The sequence below is a fragment of the Colossoma macropomum genome, unplaced genomic scaffold, assembly GCF_904425465.1.
Source record: "Colossoma macropomum unplaced genomic scaffold, Colossoma_macropomum, whole genome shotgun sequence".
In the NCBI taxonomy this organism is placed as follows: domain Eukaryota; kingdom Metazoa; phylum Chordata; class Actinopteri; order Characiformes; family Serrasalmidae; genus Colossoma; species Colossoma macropomum.
The window spans coordinates 17,567,072-17,590,559 of record NW_023494808.1 but is presented as its reverse complement, the minus strand read 5'-3'; the positions used below and the strand labels follow the sequence as shown (position 1 = coordinate 17,590,559).

Genomic DNA, 23,488 nt, shown 5'->3' with positions numbered 1-23,488 from the left:
TTCGCTCCCAATAAGGTAAACTCAAAAAACGAAATTAAGGTTGCACTAAAAAAAAAAAAGAAAGAAAAAAGTACACTTAAATTCATTCAAGTGCACTTTTCTTTTTTTTTTAGAATATAAATAATAATAATGAGTCGTGACAAAAGCAACAAAGAAGAAATATTTGAAAATTTTATTTAAAGTTCATCAAATTTGTGAAATTCAACACCTGTGGAGTCCATAGCTTGAGTGTTCAAGGTTGTTAAAGCAAAAGAGGGATGTGCTGTACCAAATTCTGAAATTTATGTTCAAAATTTAGCAAGATTCCACTTTTCACTCAAATCATATTGTTAAACTGTTGCAAAATAGAGGCATTTTCACTTGTGTTCTCAGACTTTTGGATCCCACTTTATATTGTCACTGTGTTTATTTTTATGTGAAGTTAATGTGAAGAGATTTTATTCCAAGCACTTTTGGAGAATTTCTGTTGGTCCAATCATTGTGCTTGTACTTTCTTTAATCTTAATCCTTACTTTTCAAATGGTTTGACTTTTCACTCATAAGGTTCTCAATATTTGTTATTTTGTTCTTTTGTTATTGCTGCATCTGATGTTAAATACTTCATAGTTCAATCTCATAATACATAAACGGAGAAAACTATTTCTGGTGGTACTACTTGTTTAAAACAAGAAATCAGCAAAACAAACGTATTATTTGAAAACGTCATCAGAGTTCTTTTAGTTTTTGCTGGTTAAAACAGAATTTGTTTGTGAACGTGTATGTCTGTGTGTCTGCCATGCGAAGGACTGGCCACCTGTCCAGGTTGTCTCTTGCCTTCTGCCCAATGACCGCTGGGATAGGCTCCAGCACCCCCCATGACCCAGAAGGATAAGCGGCCTAGATAATGTGTATGTGTGTGTGTGTGTGTGTGTGTGTGTGTGTGTGTGGTTAAACCTGTAGGTCTTAGTGTCTCACCCCCTCAACCATTCAGTCATTAAAACCATCTATACTTATTTTATGTTGCATTGAGTTCAGCATATCAACAGCTCTGCACAGTTAAACTGCTGCTGTTTAAGAAAGTGTTACAATAATGTCTTGTAGTGTGTCTTTTGTACTTCAATATATTCCTGCAGAACAGGAGGCAGCAGTTTCAGGGCCATAATTCTAGGACCCAAAGTTTTTGCAACACTGCCCCCTAACAAGGTGGATGATCAATGCTCCTTTCTGTTTACCTAACTACATACTTACAGCTTTAACGGCTTATTCCACCCAAATACTACTTTGTCTCAGAATTAAACTTGTTTACTAAGGGTTGCATATTGTGTAATTGTGTAAAAATTGCACAAATTGCTTTTACAGTCACTAAATCTCAAACAGATATTGGTGACATAACGAAGACTTTGGTGACATAACATATATTTAATATATCAACAATAACAACCAACAAGATTGAACAAGTAAGATATAATACACCTCAATCAAACACACACACACACACATACACAAACAAAAACAAATGGGTTAAAAAGGGACATTTAAAACTGGGATCGTTTCTCAACGACTCCTGCAAGAGAGAGAGATGCGCGAAAACCTAATGTTATTGACATTTGATGTTTCAATTTCAATACTCAAACCCCACTTTGTGATTTAGGTCACAGCACTACCTACCAATGGAATGGTCTCCCTTCTTTCTTCAATTGTTTATCTATCACTCTGTTAAATTCCTCCACTTCACTGAAATAGTAAAAAGACAACATAATCACGGCTCACTTAACAGAAATATGACGTTACTACTTTTTAATTAAGGCATTGACCAATATTTTATGGCATTATGTAAAAAACAATTATAACCCCATTCCCACAAAAGTTGGGATGCTGTGCAAAATGTAAATAAAAACAAAATGCAATTATGTGCAAATCATTTTAACCCTATGTTTAATTATAAATAATACAAAGACAACATATCAAATGTTGAAACTGAGAAATTTGATTGTTTTTTTAAAAATATATGCCCATTTTGAATTTGGTGCCAACAACACATTCCAAAGAAGTTAGGACGGGGCAACAAAAGGCTGGTAAAGTTGTATAATGCTAAAATCCACCTGGTGGTTAATTGGCAACAGGTCAGTAACATGATTGGGTATAAAATGAGCATCCCAGAGAAGCTGAGTCTTTCAGAATTAAAGATGAGGAGGAGTTCACCACTATGCACAATCAAACATTTCAAGAATAACATTTCTCAACATTAAATAGCAAAGAACTTCTGCTTTTCATCATCTACAGTACATAATAACATTAAAAGATTCAGAGAATCTGGAGAAATCTCTGTATGCAAGGGACAAGGCCAAAAACCAGTATTTGCTGGCCATGATCTTTGGACCCTCAGATGGCACTGCATTAAAAACAGACATGATTCTACAGTGGAAAATCCCCCCAAAAACATGCAGTTAAGCTAATTGGACATGCTAAATTGCCCCTAGGTGTGAATGTGTAAGTCTGTCTGTCTGCCCTGCGATGGACTGGTGACCTGTCCAGGGTGTATCCTGCCTTCTGCCCAGTGACAGGCTCCAGCACCCCACCGTGACCCATTTATGCCACAAGAGGGTAAATTTGACCAAATTTAGACTTTATGTCATATTCATACAATTTTATCAAACCTTTGAATAATTAATTTCTCCATCCAAGAGGTAAAGCTATACCAGAGTTCAAAATGCCTTCTAAATTAAATATAAACCAAGAATCTAATCAACATAGGCCTTTTTGATCTTAAATTTCTCAAAAGGAACTGATCCTATTTGCTTTCAAACTTCTTAGTAGGACAATCATGTCAGATTAACTTTGAAAATAAAAATCAGCAAATCAAATCAGCAAATCAGATGTACTATGATCCCTTTATGGTTTAATACTTTTTAAACATGATATTTTTGACTAAGATTCATAATAAAAACTACTGGTGAGACTGTAAATAAAGAATAAACAGTGAAAGAATTTCAGACCACCCAAGCATGTTTCAGTTTCTAAGCTCAGATCTTGTGCCTCCTCAATTTGCGTCACAAGTATGCATTGTTTGAAATTTGACACATGCAGAATCAAACTCATTTTGGACCCCTTCAGCTGATTAATTTAATTGTTAGCATAACAAAAAAGGCAGGTGGCATTTTTTTTGAAAAAGTGTAACAAAAAGTTATGAGGTTTTGCTATGACAGGTTGTCATGCAAGTCAGATTTATTTAAAGTCTTTGACAACATTAGGAGTCAGAGTACAGATAGAAAGGAAGAGCACTAGTACGTCCATTTTAACAGTGGAAAACTGTGAGTATTACTGGTAGGCCTTCAGTTTGGGTCATAAATATCAAAGCTCAATGAAAAAACCTTGTCAACAATGCTAATTTCTGTTAGCGTCCCTGTGGAATTCCAGTAGCACAACAGCGCTAAGCTAACAGATTCAAATGAACATTTTTTTGTTGCTCTAGATTAAACACAGACATTTGTAGTAAATGCTTTATTAAAAGTTTATAACAGACATTAAAACATATTCACCTTGTAGAGGTTTCCGATTCCTTCAGTAAAGAGCCCTGGCATAGAGCTGCTGCTGTTGTCCATTTATAACAACTGGCTGAAATGCATTGGTCAATCTGGCACAAGACCTAGCATGACAGTTTTTCTCAGGAAATTGGTCCCACCCATTATAAGTCACAACATGATTGGTTAATTCCACTGTCAGTCAAGATCACCATGCCCAATGTCAAGCATCAGTTAGCAGAGTGCAAAGCCTACTGTGTAGTGCATGCTAGTTCTAGCTTGCACAATGAAAGGTCATATATTCAATTATACTTTATCTTGTTACAATATCAGCCTGTATGGATAGAGTAGAATTAACATTATTTGTTCCATTTCACAAATATGTAGGCTAGTGTCCAACTTTGTACAAACAAGATTGACAGGATGGCTGGTGACCTTTCATCATACAAATACTGTTCACGAGCAAGAGCTCCTTCAAAATGAAGAGGCAAAAGCCATCAGGGAAAAAATGGGGAAAAAATGAAGAGAAGCTAAGGGATGAAATTTGCAGTTTCATGTTTAACATTTTAGCTTTTAGGTTACATATTTTGCATATTATGTTTTAAGTGTTTTTAGCATCAGATGTATGATTGCACTATAGCTAATTTCACGATTGTTTCTAATTTAATTTATTGTATTGACATTTTTCACTGTGATGTTGTCCCCAACAAAGCCCAAACAGGGACCCAGTTTCTGTCAAAGGAGGTGGAACCCGTTCACTTCTCACTCAGCATGGTGGTCTGGTATGCTATCTTGAGAGAAATATAGCACGTAAGCAAAGTCATACAGTCTTAAACAATGCATACATGTCAGTCAGCTAAAAAAGGCTGAAAAAGGTTCCAATCTTACAAAGCCACAGTCAAAAACATTTGTGAAGAAATGAATGCCACATGTCATTGTGGCTGTCAAAACCAAACGGCAAGTAAAACAGAACTTAGAGCCCCTTCATTGTTGCTACTGTTGTTTGTGTTAATCCCTTAAATGGCCAGGCCCACCGCCAGGCCCAACGTTTTATTACAAACTTCTATAACCTAAGAATAGCTCAGCCAGTTTGCACTGAAGTCCATGTAGTTACTGAATGATAAGCCTTAGCATGTAATAAGCCTGGGATTTTAAAGGGATAATGTAGACATAAGGTACATGTACATAATAAACTGGCAACAAAGGGTGCTTTTACACTGCACAAAGAACAGGAAACTAGAAAACCAGAACCGTGCTTTTTCCACTGGCCATCAGTTCAAGACTTAAAGTTCCAGTTTTCTTGTTTTTGGTACCTGCTAAAGCATGGTACCAACAGGACCTAATGGTGCTCGAAAGTGTTCTCCTCTGTCTTTGGTAAAACTGCAGCTGAAGCAAATGACAATTTAGAAAATCCTTCAGTTTTCTAGGTGAGGATAAAGTCACCAAGCACCATTATATGAACAGTAATGTGCATTAGAACCTGAACTAGAATACTATATTGATGTTTCCACCGTTAATTTGAAAATTACTATTTTGTAAAGAGTTCACTAATTAGGAAGCTAATGCTGTTAGCCTTTATATTAGCTGCCTGAACAAGTGTTTTTGCTTTATTTTCACACTCAACAGTGATAAATATAAGCATTGCTTGATTCTACACATGGTTCTGTATGAATGTCATTTCACATCGGCAAATAAATTATGCTAATTGGCAAGCAACGTAGCTAATTAGCCAAATTAGACACTTTAGAGTGGCACAAACTGAGCAAAAAGACAATTAACCCCTTAAACGGACAGGCCACAAAGTTTTATTAAACACTTCTATAACCTAAGAATAGCTCAGCCAGTTTGCATTGAAGTCCCTGTAGTTACTGAATAATAAGCCTTAGTATGTGATAAACTTGGGATTTTAAGAGGTTAACTGTTAACTACACTCTTAAAAATGATGGTTCATCAAGGGTTCTATAATAAAGAAAATGGTTCTGTATAGAACAATGGACACTCAAAGAACCATTTCCATGATTAAAGGGCTCTTTACATTGTTCTTCAGACTGATGGAGAATGTGCTATTCCACTATTGTTAAAAGCCAAAGAACCCTTTTTTGGTTCTATATAGAACACGTTTTGCTAAGAGCATAGAGTCGCATTCTTTTTGATGGGTAACAGGCACAGTTACTCAACCAGGGCATGGATAGTTCTAGGTTCAGATTTGTAACCTTGTGGAAAGGTGCCATAAGAGTCACTCTTCCAGTGAGTCTCTTGATGAGCTCAGTCATACAGCCATCACAAAAGCTGGAGGTAACCTTCTTTAACGCGGTGGTCGATGTAGTAATCTCGGCAGTTACAGGCAGGGTCTTCCTGGCTCTTGAAGATGTCAAAGTTCAGCATTTTGCAATACAAGGAGCTGATATAGTAAGCGAAAGCCCTTGGACATACCTTAAGTTGTAGAGGACAGCCTGGTTTAGATGGAAAGGAGTGGCTCTGGAGTTTTTTTTATCTAATTCTTCTGAATTGCTATCAAATAACATGACAGCCCTATAGTTGCTGAATTGAATACTGTCAAACCAGCTTAAGGCAGGAGATCAGCTGAAGCTTCCCTAGGGCACTAAATGTACTAGAAGGAAAAAAGGATCAATGACATCCTGGAAAATCCAAACACTGCATATTTTGGGAAAAACCCATGCAGTGTATGTGTTTTCAGCTTCCACTTTCAACTTTAGTGTTCTTGTGGGACTGAGTGCCTATGTATGTATATATATATATGGGCATAAAGGCCACTTTCAGTTTATTTACAACCTTCTGGAAATCAGGTTGTTCAAGACAGAGAGGTGAGTAAAATAACTTGCTTAGACTTCCATGATCTGAGAGTAGTAACATAAAAGTCTGTATTAAAGTATTGAAGCGTTTAAAATGGGATCCCCCTCTACAATTTTCCCCAGGATTTGTCTCCTAAATGATGGAAAGTGACGGAAGTAGTTTCGAAGATGTCTCTTCTTCTAGTGAAACTAGGTGTGTATAATTTACCAGCTGAAGTGATTATTAAATTCTCTTATGAATCCCACAAATATGTTAAAAATGCAAATTAATGTTAATCCCTCATTAACAGTAAACAAGCAATGGAAGGGGTGTTTCATAGCCATTTAGAGGAGAGAGTTCGTCCTTATATCGACCTGATTGACTCTCTGAGGCTGATCGGTATTGAAGAAGATTTAGCTCTACCAACTATAGCAGTGATTGGAGATCAGAGCTCCGGGAAAAGCTCTGTGCTGGAGGCGCTGTCTGGGGTGGCGTTACCCAGAGGGAGTGGTGGGTAGTTTTTGTCTTTTATACCTTTACATTTTAAAAAACTGTAATAAGGGGATGGTCAGCTTTACCTTCTGAAGCATTGCATTATAAGGTGTATTTTGAATTTTGTTTTGTTTTAGTTCATAATTAGACAATTACTTGCATGAAGAAAAAATGAAAACCTTATACATTTAAAGAAACCCCTTTTGAAAACTCATTTAACTTTATTTTTCTTCTCATCACTTTTGTAACTACGTTTTTCACTTGCTTTACATTATGTTTATGTAGGTGTGTAGTTAAATAAATGTAAATGTGTGTACACTTAAAACACTGCATAGTCCAGTTGCTGGAATGTTGTTTAGAAAGTTTCATCACAAGACAGATACATCAGTAAATGCGTATGGGTTTATGGATATATAATAATTCTCTGTCCACTGTAGGTATTGTTACCAGATGTCCTCTGGAGCTCAAGCTGAGGAAGATCAAGGGTGGGGTTCATTGGAGAGCAGTCATATTTTACCAAGAGGAGTACACTGAGTTTGATGACCCATCACTGGTTGAAGGTTATGTAGCAGAAGGTCAGTGCAGTTGTTGATAATATTAAGCCAAAAAATATGACTTTTGCTTTTGCTCTGAAAGAAAAATCTTACCATCTGCTTCTAGCCATCTTAGCTAAATGTCCAGCAGCAAAAAGGCATATACCCTTAATTCAAGTGTTACATCTGTCTAATAGCTCAGAATGAGTTGGCTGGAGATGGAGTTGGAATATGTGATGATCTCATCACTCTGGAGATCATGTCTCCTGATGTTTGTGACCTCACACTGATTGATCTGCCTGGGATCTCAAGGGTTCCTGTAAAAGGTCAGCCTGATGATATCGGAGATCAGGTCAGTAAACAACCATCATATGTAATTTCATGCGTCAATTAAATGATAAGATTTTCATTTATCTGTAAGCTACTTTTCTTCTAGATCAAAAATCTCATACGGACCTTTATTGAGAAGAATGAAACCATCAATTTGGTCGTGGTCCCATGCAATGTTGACATTGCAACAACAGAGGCGTTGAAGATGGCACAGGAGGTGGACCCTGAAGGGAAAAGAACTCTGGGTAAAGTATAAATAAGGCTAAGTAACACAGAGCAGATTTATTTCATGGTACTACCACTAATAATAATAATAATGATAATAATAATAATAATAATAATAATAATAATATGTAAAGTATGTGAAATAAACCTGGTTGATCACATCAAAGTATAAACACAGTTTCTACATCTAAATCTATATCTGTATTTTTCACTAAACTTAAAAAGTGACCACACTAAACACTTTTAGTTAAAACAGTGTATCCCAAATACAGTCCTGGACAGACATCTAACACACCCAATTCAACTCATTGTCAATCCCTTAGTCTGCTGAGCCAGACTTTGAGTCCAAGCCAAATACAAAAATCTGCAAGAAATCAAACATCTATTCCATCTTTCCACATTGGCATGTTCTTGTTAATTCCATGTCCCCATAGCTACTTCACTGTTTGCTTTCTAAATACAGCCCATCTCATTTAAATGTTTCTTTTCCTTTCTTTTGTTTAGAAATCGCTGCCTCTGCTTTCAGAGCAGATAAAGAAGCAGCTGTGGGACTTGAGAAAAGAGTTGAATCAGTGCGAGGCTGGCCCACCACTGGATCCACAGAAGAGGAAGGACTTCTTCATCAGTGTGAGAGACCACTTCCTACTCTAAAATCCCCACAGGGTTACCAGTTTATTAGCTAGACTTACCTAGAATCAAGCTTCAATGGCACCTACCTCATACATGCACTTTGTAGGTTTACAAATCTTGACTGTAATCCATTTATTGCTGCACAACAAAGTAACATTCAGGACAGAACAGCGTTCTGACTCTATTTCACATCTAAGGAATTGTTTATATAGGTTAAAACCACATATTACTGGATATTTGATGAATTCCTGGTGTTTGTTAGATCAAAGCATTAATGATTATGAAAGTAGACAGAGGCTTTAATCCTCCTATCAAGAAAAAACGAAATTTTCTGCTTTTTGAACAAGGTGCTGTACAAGGCAGCCAATCAGTGCAGAGGCAATTACATTCATCAGTCTTAAAGGCACAGTAGCAAAAATAGCCTGTTTAATTTTAAAAGGTAAAGAGGTTGGAACATGGCCCAAGAAGTGTGTTTTTAGTTGAATATGAAGTATCACTAAGTCTGTCAGTAAAGGTTTCAGCTCTTGAATTTATTTTAATGCAGGAAATGCACTAGATTAAAACATGCATTTTTTTCACTTGTGAGTGTTTTAAAGTGTAAAGTGTTTCAACATGACAATGTACAAGAAACAGGCTTTTAAATAAATAAATAAATAAATAAAGGAAACCAAGTGGAGTTTCTTCCGTACAACATGGCCATTTCCACCCCTGACTATAGCTCATATTTTTCTATACACAATAAGTCAACTGCAGACCACAGAACCACTGTTGAAAAAAAATATGTGGTAGCTATACCTAATAAACTGGCAACTTGGTTTACATGCCTAAATTATGTGTTGGTGGTCCATTGTTCTCGCAGACTTTGATGAAGTTCAATGACAAGATCAACCGCTTGGCATCTGGGGAAGCGGGTAATGAAGACAACTTGTTTGTTCAAAAAGTGGAAAGAACATCTCGACAGTACGAAGTCATCATGTAAGTAAATGTGTCGATACACATTAAGCTTGGCCAGGGTTATAAAAGTATTGGGAATATGTATTCAGAATACGGAAGTAAAGTATCTCTATCCAAGTTACACTTTGTAAAGGCAGTACTCAGAATATAGTTATATTTCATGTTTTCAGGAGAATCCTTTTAGAATACTTACCCACTAAATGAAAGAATATACAATCATCAAAAGAAACACCATCAGTGCTGATTTATTAACTATTTTAAAATCAGCGCATAGCATGAAGCAAACATGCTTGTTTCTAAATGTATTCTGAAGAAAGAACAAATTCGAATGTCTGCTGTTGAAGTGACAGAAATATAAAAAATAGACTTGTTCTGTTGTGCTTTGAGCTGTACCCTTTTGTAATCCACCGTAGTACAGGCTCAATTTCAGTAATAATTTCAGTAACTGATGTTCAAACTCAAAGCTTAACAAAAGTTGACCAAGAACTGTGAAATATACTTTTTATACGAGATATCATATGTATGTGAAGAGTTTATTCAGGCAATATTTCATGTCAAAATTTACATGCAACACAGTTCATGAGGTGGTCCAGGCTGTGGTGAAAGAATATGACCTGAAGTACAGAGGAAGGGAGCTGCCTGGCTTCAGCGATTATAATGTGTTTGAGATGGTGGTGCAGAGACTTGTGATCCAACTGAAGGGACCAGCCATTGACAGACTCAGAGTCATAAGAGGTACGTTTACACTTACACACTATGTCTTTCACAGTCTTTATTGTTTAACACAGGGTTTTGCTAATAGTGCTCCTGGCAAACTCCAGCACTGCACAGTTTTAAGTGTTCCCTGCCTCAGCACACCGTATTTTCTGACTCTGTATTTGTAAAGCACTTTGAATGACAGCAGCATATGAAAAGTGCTGTATAAATAAACTTGCCTTGCCTTGTCTAATCCAGCTCATACATTTCTCCATTTATCTACACTCACAGGTTATTTAATCACGTACACCTACGCTATAGGTGCACTTTGTAGTTCTACAATTACTGACTGTAGCTCATCTGTTGCTGTACAATTTATCAGCCCTCTCTAGCTCATCCATCAACCACTGCTGACCAGACATTATTTGGGTGGTGGATCAATGGCCCTGTTCATAGGTGGTATTAACATCCATCTTGAGTGATCTGACCATAAGTGAACAGAGAGATATATAGTGTTTACACCTGACATCTCTGTGAGTCTCAAAAAGCATCTCCAGTGACCACATATGATCGGGTGTAACTGTACAATATTGTACAATATTGGTGTCACTGCTGTGCTAAGAATGGTCCACCTTCTAAATATCTGTTCAGTGGTGGTCCTATGGTGCTCACTTTCCATGCATAGACAAAGTAGAGGGGGAGCTGGGACATTACTTTGTCAAAGTAATTGCAAAGGTTTATAGCTGGACTTTCTGTTTATTGCATGGAATGTATCTTGTAGGGTAAGATGCTTGGTAATACTTTTAGGCATAACAGGTATAACTACAACATGCCAGTAAAGATTCATTAACAACCCCTAAAGCTAATGAGTTCATGTTAATGAATCTTTAACACAGTTTGCAATGACAAACATTCCAGTCTTAAAAACATGAGTGACTGAATTCTCATGGAATTAGATTTCTTCATGTAGACTTCCAATGAAGAAAAGTACATATTCTCCATTCAGAGGAGTAAAGTTATCAGCAAATTTGTTTGGCCAAAAACAAAACAAATCCAGTATGATGCCATGTCTGGCTTTTTGATAACGATTCTAGTAAATTCTGAAAGGCGTAATTATGAATTTGCAGTGTCCCACAGTTGCTCACTCTCAAAAAAAGATTGTGTTATCAGTAACTGAATTAAAGCAGTACTTTTTGTGAAAAATGCACCCCAAATGCAGCTGACTAGCGGTGAATAGTCTTCTGCATGGCTAAAAACAGTAATAGCGGCCAGCTGATGTCTGAACTCTCCATATTTTGTCAATTTGTATAGGTAACTGTGCAGACAGTGTCAAAAGCCACATAAGCGAGTCTGTCTGAAATTTTTTAACTACCTGACGTGGTAACCAACTGGGTCGGTGTACAAGCCTTGTAGTTCCAGTGTAAGACTAAAGAAGCAAACTTGGGACACCAAACATGTCTTTGCTGATTGACTACATTTGGGACAAGGAGAAAACTGTGTACATAGATTTTTAGTTGAACTATCACTTTAATGGCTGTGACCACTGTCTGAATATGATTCATGAATTTCAGAGACCATCCAGAAACAGTTCTCAGATGTTTCCAAAGCATGCTTCCCCAACTATCCTTTCCTCCAGTGTGTTGCTACGGTAAGCATTACTTTCAGAATGAGAAGAATATTTTAGTACGATCATTCTGAAATTTTAAAACACTTTTAACTTTTAACTTGATTTGAGTAGTTTCCAGCTGCTCTACTGACACTATGTACCCTCTCTGCTTATAATTGCTACCCCAGAACAAGATAGACAACATTCAGTCAAAGCAAGAAGCCAAAGTGGAGCAGAGGATCTTGGAGCAGTTTGAGATGGAGCAGCTGGTCTACACTCAAGATAGCATCTACTTCAAAACCTTGAATGGAACACGTCCTTCTGCGGAAGGACAAACAGCTTCAGAAGATAACTACACTGGGCTTGACAGCAGGACCAAATATCCTGAGATGCTGCACGCTTATTATGAGGTATATTTTAGTTCAGTGGATAATTAAGTAGGAGGGCCAAATACTCTTGAAGAACCACTTCAACAGCTATAATATGTGTATGCAAAATGGAATAGAAATCAACAACAAAATTCTCATTTTTCAACTCCTGACAGATCGTCGTGCAGCGACTGGCTGACCAGGTGCCCATGCTGATCCGATACTTCATGTTGAAGGAGTCTGCTCAGCTGCTCTGCAGTGAGATGTTAGGGTTAATGGACGGTGCTAACGTAGCTGAGGTTCTCCGGGAAGAGTCAGAGGTCAGCAGACGCCGCGTTAACATGCAGAACCGGATGGACCGTCTCACCATTGCTCAAGAGAAGCTCAGTAACTTCGTTTGAAGAGACAACCTTAGATATAAGCTATCATCTTAGATACTAACAAATAAGAAATCTTGAGAGTTATTTAGATGCAGTAATGGCAATTCCAGTTAATTTTTATTTTTTAAAGGTAATTTATTCATTTTCTATGGTTTTTAGGTACTGCACACAGTACATTTACAAGCCCTTCCTGAGGTTGAATCTCAAATGGCTCCTTACATAGTAATCTACCCTCAAGCACCCAAACAGTGCATCATATGTCTAACAAAGAGCCATTTGGGATTTTGCCACCTCTTACAGGAAAGTCACTTATTTTTCACATAACCATGTGTTTACAAGTAATCACACGTCAACTGGTTTTCACGTGATCACATTTTTCACATGTGGCCACACTTTTTTCACATATGATAACACATTATGTGTGCTAGAGCAGAGAGAACACTACATGCAGGGCAGTGGTACTACAGGACCAGGACTAGGAACTGGCCTAAATAATTCTGCAGAACATTCCAAAACATCTATCCAATGTCTACCTAAAAGTGTAGACTTGGTGTGGAAATCACTAGCAAAAGTAACTGTCAGTGAACTTCCTAAACTTGGGCCACAATCAAGAACAACCCTCTATAATAGTCTAGAGGTTAAAGCAATGAAGCGAAAATGTAAAACTCCTCAAAGCGCTATGTTCTGCTATATATAAGCTGATTCCTTCACATTATAGACATGCTACATATCTGAATATGTATTTACATGGTAAAGTGGTTCATTTTAGGTTTCACTTGGTCCAGCCTGTCTTCCTCTTTTACAGGTGAAACTATGCAGATCCATTCATTCAGATTTATTCATGGTCAAGGCGGCCTGGTGTCATATCTTAAACCACTTCAAATCAACACTTGCTTTTTTCATATTACTGATACACAACAATGTGATGTGTGCAATGTACAAACGTTTTTTACAAGACTTCACTGAATTCACATTTGTGGCCCTTTTAATAAAGCCACATTTCAGATATTTACATAAGTAGTGTTATTCTTATTAAGTAGACAGTATCAGACTTCTAGAAGTACAAAGGAAGCTTGCTGATTAACTATGCAACAAGGTGTATATTTCAATCCTAAAGTCATGCAATATTCAACTCCAGAGTTCTCACAAGGTCTATTTTTCACTGGAGTCATGGTAGTTATTTTATTAATGAACACTGATCATACATGCGTGGGTGTCTTTAAATAATTGCTTGAGAGGGTGAATTTGTGTGTTGGTGCATGCAGGGAAAAACTAAAGAGTTGTTTGAAGCAATTTTTTTTACCTTGAGTCTTACAGAAATGATAAAAGCTGACCTCTAGTACAGATGGTGTAAACCAAAAATGTGGTCCAGATACGATCCATACAGTAACACGGTAATGCAAGGTGCAAACCTGGATCGGCATTCTGGTGTGTTCCGGAACATTTTCACGTCTGGTGTTATAGAACTGCAATTACAAAAGCTGAATTTTACTATTCATATTACATGATTTATAAACATCATCAGTTGTTCTTTCATTGTTTTTTTCATTGTTTTATCGATGTGGCCATGAAACATTTAATTTCTTTCTTTAATGGTCACTGATACTTTGGTATGTATCTACCTTATGGGCAACGTAGTAACAAACCTTTTTAAAACATTTGTGTCCAGTCTCATTGCCCATCGCATAACACTTTTTTTTAACGTAGCCTATTTTACTAGCAGATGTTTGTTACTAATTTACCTATTGTATTAAATTTTATTTCATTATATATACCACAAAGACACACACTACTGTACTATAATGCAGCATTTTATCATTCAATAACTTATAATCAGCTCCGTTTTCCAACTGTCTTCACTTTTATCTCTTGTGAAATGAATAAAAAATTATAGGGAACATAAACTTCTGGATTGCTGCATTCTTTCTGATAAAAGAATGAGGTCAGACTGTTTGTGCCAGCATTTCACAATTACAAATTCTTCACAGTCCTTCTGATGTCTTGGCTCATTTCTTGTCTTAAAAACAGAAAGTGAAAAACAATCTGAATATGATGGAATTATTTATGCCTAAAGTGTATGGCAAAGCTCCATGTCACCTGAATACTGTTTACACTTGTTCCTCATTTCATGACATTATGTCTTTACCACTGTTTACAGAGCACACCAAGCATTGTATACCTGTTTGTCATCTGTATCAACCTGCCTTGTTTTTTCAACCTTGTCTTTGGATTTCCCTTTTTGGTAGTGTTTATTGATTTTGGATTTTGGCTCTTGACCCTGATCTTTTTCCCGACTACTCTTTGCTTTTCTCAGTTCTGACCTTGGCTTGTTTTCAGATTACCACTTTGGCTTACCTTACTGTTATTAAAGCTCACCTTTTCCGTGTTATCCACAAACATTTGGGAATTTCTGCATAAAAAAATATATTTCATTAACATTTTAGCTGTTTAGCTCCATTCACTCCTCATTCAAACGGGTCTTGCTCGCATGCACTGTCTAGAAGGGAGCAGACAGGCTCCATTCTGTTCTGCTAAATTGTGCTACCTTGTCAAAATGTCCTCCCATAGTGCATATTTTAAGGTAGCACTCTACATAAAGCTATAGATACACGATTGAACATGATGTTTCTTCAAGAGTTCTTTAGTAAAGAGAATATTTCTATTTAGAACAATTTCATGCTTAAAGGGTTCTTTGCATGATGAAATGGTTCTTCGGATTGACAGAGAATGTGTTGGACACAGTTCTAGGGTTCTTCTACTGTTACGATGTCAAGCTTGTAACAATATAAGAACCCTTTTTGGTGCTATTTAGAACAATTTAAAAAGAAATTTTCCATTTCTGAATTTCACTGTAATTTCTTTTTGTATTTCCAAGCGCACATTGCATGCTGGGTAGTTTTCCTGTCAACTCACTGCTTACAGTTGCAGCAAAGAGTGCACAGGAGGAAAATTCATCCTGCACCATCATGAGAGAGGACAGCTACTTTTTCACCGTGGTGATAAACTCAAATGTGTTGTTAAAAACATTGTAACTATATGATAATGTTAGGTATATATTAACTTAGACACGTGGCTACAGTATTGAACTTTATCTGATGTTAGAATGACTAAAGAAGCTGTTAACAAACAAGCTAGCAAGGTTAGTTATATATTTTTAAATTCTTTTCCAGTGACTTTTTAACGGAGATATTAGCTACCTTAATCAGTGTGAGCGGGAGCTACAGCTTCCCAGAAACGTTACTGTTTTACTCATAAACTGGACATGAAAGGAGTTCAAGCGTATCAAAGCCAGCTAGCTAGCTAAGTTCACTAATGTTAATAGTGGCTAGTTTGCCTCACTCATATAAATATTGAGCATTTCTTGTGAAAGGAGTATAATGCTTTATAAAAAAGGGTAGATATGTAGGAGCAAATGCTAAAATTAGAAAATAAACATTTCATTCTGATGAATCTGTTTTATCTTTCATTTGCTACACACAGGCAGCAGCTTTTCCCTTGTTGTCATGCAAAACGCTAGTTGCTCACCGCCTGTGGGGGTTTCAGAACTTGAGCTGATTCGAGCCATAGAGGACCCGACTGCTCTCTCTTTGAATGGGGAGAGACACTCATTGTCTCAATTACACACCAAAATGTCTTTTACGGGTTGTTCTGTGAACTGCACTTGTGCAGATCCCCAAAAAAGCGGGGGTGCGAGGGTTGCTTTCCCCAGCTCGTGGTGTAACCAGCAAGCTGATCATTTGATCATCACTGGCTCATTTTCTTGAAGGGCGGGACTTGCTCTAAACAGACGTCATGTTGACCGTTACGAACATACCTCAGCCAGTGACCGGTCTCCTCATTTATAGCGTCTCTGATACTATTCACTACTTTAGGGCAGAATCAGTACACCAACAGTATGTAGTAGAGTACTTTCACAGCCAGACTCCGACTTTCCTCAACTTTGTGGCGTTGCCGACTCCACCCACACGCCAACACTCAGATTTGGACACATTTAACATGTTTTTGTTTTGCTGGTATTTTGTGTTCAGTTTTATCAGCACAGCTTGTCTTCCTGTGATAGAAGTAAACAGATGGTGACCTGTAGAAGGTTTTGCTCTGTTGTGGGGATATCATATGTTTGAGCCTTGGTGATGCCACAGCCCAGAATAAAGTCACTAATTATTGGCACGTTATCAATAATATTTTCATTGATATTGTTAAATCTGGGGATCATCAGTAATGGCTGATTTAATCAACCAACGATTATATTAGTTGGGTTCCAGTGGAGGATGCAGAAGATTTTTCTCTTAAGTTTTTTTAAAGGAAATATATATGATTTTTTAACAGATAAAACTGTAAAATTATGGAATGTTCCATATAGGAAGTGAAGAAATAGTTTTGTTTGTGCACAGAATATTTACTGTAATTTAACAGGATTTTGGAGAAGGGTCTGACTACAGACATGCAATCTCAGGCAGATGCTCAGCCCCAGTGACATCACGTGCACATGTCCTCTCTTCCCCAAAAGCAGAAGTGGCCCAACGGCACATTAACATTTAGCTGTTTCTGAAAACAGTGTTATCATTGTAGTTTTCTTTTTCTATCTCAATAACTATATCATCACTTAATCCATTCTCCGTACATAACATAGCTAGAGAATTCCATTTAATGTATTTTTCATGAGCTTCAGCAGTAGCCTATTTGCTTCATGGCTGATCCCTGTACAGACTTTAACTAAAACTATTTAGTCCCAGACCTTGTACAACTTCCTCAGACTATACTGAGCTCCCTGTTCATACTGACATGTTCTCACTGCAATCATAGACTTAGGCCCAATCCCATTTCTTCTTTTTACCCCTTGTTTTCGAGTGTCACCCTCACCCTTTGGAACTGAGTTACAAGAGGTAGTGGTTGAAATCTTGCCCTACGAAATGGGACAACCCTCAAATTAAAAAAAAAACATTGCTTCATTAACAGGCTACTAGCAGTGCTCTGTAGGCGACCCGACCCCGACTTCAGTGATAGCAGAGCAAAGGTCAGCAACCTCGCTGCTGGGCTTTAGTTACATTTAGGGCAACATATGATTTTAAAGAGGGGGATAAGACAATTATTTATCATCGCCCACCGCTCATTCTTTGGTGAGACGAAGCTGAAGTCAGCTATTCACCAGCTTCTTGTTCGATTTTTCCCGTTCCACCTTAAATGGTGCAGCAGTTACGTTCTGGCGCTTCAGGCATCAGAACTGCTTGACTATTTAAGGTGGAACGGAGAATGTAGCTAGCTAGCTACCGAAACATTAGCATGCTATTAGCTTTTTTTTTATGCTTGTTACGAAGAAAATGACCATAATACTTTGAAACAACATTAAACTAAGATAATACAATGGTTATCGTAATTTTTGAACGGAGAAAATACTCACATTTGTGAGTTTCTTTGGTCGCTCGTGCAGACATCTTGCCGGTTTCTTCTTTTTTTCTCATAACACTCCGTTTGGAGTCTCTGAAAAACCTCCGTTTGGAGGGCCATGTAGCCCTAACACTTCGCCCTACCCCTCTATCTCAACAAAAATTGGGACACCCTAACCCAGACATGAATGCACAAAACAGAGGGCTAAGGGCTAAGTGGTAGGGGCAAGGGGTGACAAGGGATTGGGCCTTAATTCTCATTCCCAGTCTTCTTCTTAGATAAACCTGCCTAGATTTCTAAAATTATTCGTTGCTTGTCATGAGTTAATCTGAATACTTCTGTCTAATGGGCTCTCTTTTTTCTTTATTCATTATTGTATATTTGATTAGTCATATCCTGACTCATCACTCTCATAACTCTTGTTACTTCTGTATTGTGTTATTGTTTTGGTATCTGATGTCAACCTCTAGCGGATGGGTTCCCTTTTTAAATCTTGTTTTTTCTTGAGGTTTTTTCTCTTGTTCGTAAGCCACTGTTTCGCTTGGCTTGCTCATTAAGAGGTTTGGGCCTGGATTTCTGTAAAGCTGCTTTACAACATCGCCCAGTGTAAAAAGGCGCTATACAAATCCGTTTAATCCATTTAACTAGTAAGTAGTTTCGTACTGAAGGTGTTAGCTATACATTTGTTTCCTCTTGTGTCTAATTTTTTCACAGAGAGATGCTTCTCACCAGAAATCTTCTACTCACTGATGGGTGAGTGTGGTGAAAGCTTAGTTAAAGCCAAAGCATACCAACTAGACACATATTAACAAACACAATCATTCTGATATCTGCAGTGTCTTTAGAATGTCCAGAAAAAGAACTGATTAGCCAAATAAACTAGAGCGAATGAGCAGAGAAGACCCGAGTCTTTCACTAAACACAGGTATATTATTTCTCATAGTGGGGGTCACAGGCATTGCTTTTCACATTTTGTGGAATTTGGTGTCATAAATTCATTACTCACTTGTCATAATTTACATGGTGAACTCAAATTACCTACCTATTACATATATTTACTTATATATATATATATATATATATAGATAGATAGATAGATAGATAGATATAGATATATAGATATAGATATATACAAAATGTAAAGGGTCATATGCATTTTGAAATTATGTCAAAAACTGAAAATGACAAAAATGGAGATACAAGGTTTTCTTCCGACAGCAGCAATATATAGGCAAATAGTTATTGAAGATGAAACATCACGTACAACACATTAGAATGTGCACAGTATATGTTGTCATATGTTGTTTTCACCAATCAATTAGGCTGAAACTCTTTAAAATAAGCAAAATGAGACAGGATGTAACCGTGAGACAGGGACCATAAAACTGGAAACATAGAGATGGTGCACTTTAACATCGAATTATATCAGGCCTTTTTGGTAGGGCTCACTTTTTTTAAAATCTGCTTCTGATATCTTGGTGATAACTGTGTAGCATGGAGCTCATATATGCAAAGTACTAAATGAAATAAGTGAATAGAAACAGTCTTCAGACTAGATTTGGGAGAGAGAGTTTAACCCCATATGCCTGTCCTAGGGGGACACATTTCAATTGCTCATCCTCCTGATTACACAACTTGCATTTCCTTTTATAGTAAACAAAAAGTGGCAAACAAAAATCATAAAAGCAGTAGGTTAAACTAGTGTAGTCTGAATGTGTTATGACAATAACATGGCTACTTTGTATTATCTTATCACAACATATCCTAATAAGGTAAGACTGAGGAGCAGGCAGAAGCACACACCCACAGACAAGCGTAAACTTCTTTAACAGTACTTAAACAGAAAACAGAAAGACAAACGTGTAGAAAGTTACGAGGCATAGTCTTTGTTTTACCTCTGAATTATCTTTTATAAGTCTTTGTGTTATGTTCTGGTCTTTTGCACGTAAAACAGATAAAGAAGTTTAGGCTTGTCTGTTGGTGTGTGCTCCTTCGCTTCATTTGAGTCATAGTCATTTTCACTTTCAGTTTAAGTCCTCAAACCCTAAGGTTCCGTATGTGAGCCCACACTTCAGTTCTTCACTTATATAACTACATTCCATGCCAACCCAGCTGGGGCCTTTCTGGTCATATCATGGATTTCTATGAAAAACAAAAACTTCAAATGGACTCATGCAAATGAAACCATGCAAAAGTTGTGCTCTGATTACTTTTTTTCAGTTGTAGATGTTGATAATGCTAAATATTGCTTTCTTGTGTTTAATTACTTACAGAATGACTGAACTGAGCTGAAGTATTAACTGGGTATAAATACATCACTAACAATAAGATTTCATTTTTAATCAACAAGTTGCATTTATTCCACAGGTTAATTTATTTAGAGGATAAATTCGACCAGAGTTCAAAATGCCTTCTAAATATAAACCAAGGATCTAATCAACATAGGCCTTTTTGATCCTATATTTTCTCAAAAGGAACTTATTGTAAGGACAATCATGTCAGATTAACTTGAAAAAATTTTAGATGTGCTATGACTCCTTTATGGTTTAATGCTATTTAAACAGAATATATTTGACTAAGTTGCACAATAAAAACTACTGGTGAGACTATAAATAGGAAAAACACTAGATTTCCAAAATAACCTATTAATGCTCTAGAAAGTGTATCCTTTCTTAAGAGTTTAGGGGTTTACTGGAAACAAACCCTGTTGGAATGCTCCTGTAAGTGGCCACTTCCTTCTGGTACTTCCACGTGGAAAGAACTGCATTGCAGAGTTCCTATTTTCAGAGCAGGTTTCCCTTATGAGATCAAAACTGTCTGCCATGTCATTCACTGTGGTTAAAGCTTCATTAACAGGGTACTGAAAGAATAAACAGTTTGTTTCAGTTTCTAAGCTCAGATCTCGTGCCTCCTCAATTTGCGTCACAATTATGTTTGAAATTTGACACATGCAGAATCAAAGTCATTTTGGACCCCGTCAGCTGATCTACTCAATTATTAAAGGGCAGGTGGCATTTTTTTTGAAAAAGTGTTAAAAAAAGTTATGAGGTTTTGCTATGACAGGTTGTCATGCAAGTCAGATTTAAGTCTTTGACAACAGTAGGAATCAGAGTACAGGTAGAAAGGAAGCACTAGTATATCCATATTAACAGTGGAAAACTGTGAGTATTACTGGTAGGCCTTCAGTTTCAGTCATAAATGTCAAAGCTCAATGAAAAAAAAACTTTTCGATAATGCTAATTTCTGTTACCACCCCTGTGGAATTCCAGTAGTATGACAGCGCTAAGCTAATAGAGATTCAAATGAACATTTTTTGTTCTAGATTAAACACACATTTTTTTGCTTTATTAAAAGTTTATAACAGACATTAAAACATATTTACCCTGTAGAAGTTTCTGATTCTTTCAGTAAAGAGCCCTGGCATAGAGCTGCTGCTGTTGTCCATTTATAACGACTGGCTGAAATGCATTGGTCAGTCTGGTGTGACTACTGATATTTGCAATCAGTGACAAATCTAGGACTTCCGGAAGGACTGGATCAGGCATGTCAAACTGGGGACTTTCCAGGCCAGACTGCTGTGGATATTAGCATTTACCCTCATCTAATGCTCTGAATCCAGTTCTTGAAGGCCTTGCTAATTAGCTGATGAGCTATCAGGTGTGTTTAATCAAGCAGTGTGCAGAAGTCTGCAGTGTTGACACAAGGCCTAGCGTGACAGTTTTTCTCATGAAATTGGTCCCACCCATTACAAATCAAAGCGTGACTGGCTAATTCCACTGTCAGTTCCTACATATGCCGTTAGTTAATCTGACATGTTAGGCCTTCTTTCCAGCTTGTGAAGGCCTAACCAATGGGAAAACTCGCTTGGCTGTATCTATCTATATATCACAGGGACAGATCTGATTGGACAAGTTTCTGTTCGGTGATTCATGAATTTAGTGAGTCCAAGGTCACCATGCCCAATGCCAAGCATCAGTTAGCGGAGTTCTAGCTTGCACAATGAAAGGTCATATTTTCAATTATACTTTATCTTGTTACAATATCAGCCTGTATGGATAGAATAGAATTAACATTATTTGTTCCATTGCACAAATATGTAGGCTAGTGTCCAACTTTGTACAAACAAGATTGACAGGATGGCTGGTGACCTTTCATCATACAAATACTGTTCACGAGCAAAAGCTCCTTCAAAATGAAGAGGCAAAAGCCATCAGGAGTGCAATTTTGGGGAAAAAATGAAGAGAAGCTAAGGGATGAAATTTGCAGTTTCATGTTTAACATTTTAGCTTTTAGGTTACATATTTTGCATGTTATGTTTTAAGTGGCTTTAGATGTATGATTGCAATATAGCTAATTTCACGATTGTTTCTAATTTAATTTATTGTAATGACATTTTTCACTGTGATGTTGTCCCCAACAAAGCCCAAACATAGACCCAGTTTCTGTCAAAGGAGGTGGAACCCTTTCACTTCTCACTCAGCATGGTGGTCTGGTATGCTATCTTGAGAGAAATATAGCACGTAAGCAAAGTCATACAGTCTTAAACAATGCATACATGTCAGTCAGCTAAAAAAGGCTGAAAAAGGTTCCAATCTTACAAAGCCACAGTCAAAAACATTTGTGAAGAAATGAATGCAACATGTCACTGTGGCTGTCAAAACCGAATGGCAAGTAAAAGGTAAAACAGAACTTAGAGCCCCTTCATTGTTGCTACTGTTGTTTGTGTTAGTCCCTTAAATGGCCAGACCCACCGCCAGGCCCACCGCCAGGCCCACTGCCAGGCCCAACATTTTATTACAAACTTCTATAACCTAAGAATAGCTCAGCCAGTTTGCATTGAAGTCCCTGTAGTTACTGAATAATAAGCCTTAGTATGTGATAAACTTGGGATTTTAAAAGGTTAACTGTTAACTACACTCTTAAAAATGATGGTTCATCAAGGGTTCTATAATAAAGAAAATGGTTCTGTATAGAACAGTGAACACTCGAAGAACCATTTCCATGATTAAAGGGCTCTTTACATTGTTCTTCAGACTGATGGAGAATGTGCTATATATGGTTCTTTATAGAACCTTTTTGAACCTTTTTGAAAAGATTATATATGGTACCACTATTCCACTATTGTTAAAAGCCAAAGAACCCTTTTTTGGTTCTATATAGAACACATTTTGCTAAGAGCATAGAGTCGCATTCTTTTTGATGGGTAACAGGCACAGTTACTCAACCAGGGCATGGATAGTTCTAGGTTCAGATTGTAACCTTGTGGAAAAGTGCCATAAGAGTCACTCTTCCAGTGAGTCTCCTGATGAGCTCATTCATACAGCCATCACAAAAGCTGGAGGTAACCTTCTTTAACGTGGTGAATGATGTAGTAATCTCGGCAGTTACAGGCAGGGTCCTCCTGGCTCTTGGAGATGTGAAAGTTCAGCATTTTGCAATACAAGGAGCTGATATAGGGGAAGCCCTTGGACATACCTTAAGTTGTACAGGACAGCCTGGTTTAGATGGAAAGGAGTGGCTCTGGAGTTTTTTTTTTATCTAATTCTTCTGAATTGCTATCAAATAACATGACAGCCCTATAGTTGCTGAAATGAAT

The 23,488-nt window shown here is 37.3% G+C and overlaps 1 pseudogene; it reads left to right on the top strand.

Moving 5' to 3' along the window:
* Positions 1–6,259: 6,259 nt before the first annotated feature.
* Positions 6,260–14,204, top strand: LOC118798168 (annotated as a pseudogene).
* Positions 14,205–23,488: the final 9,284 nt, after the last annotated feature.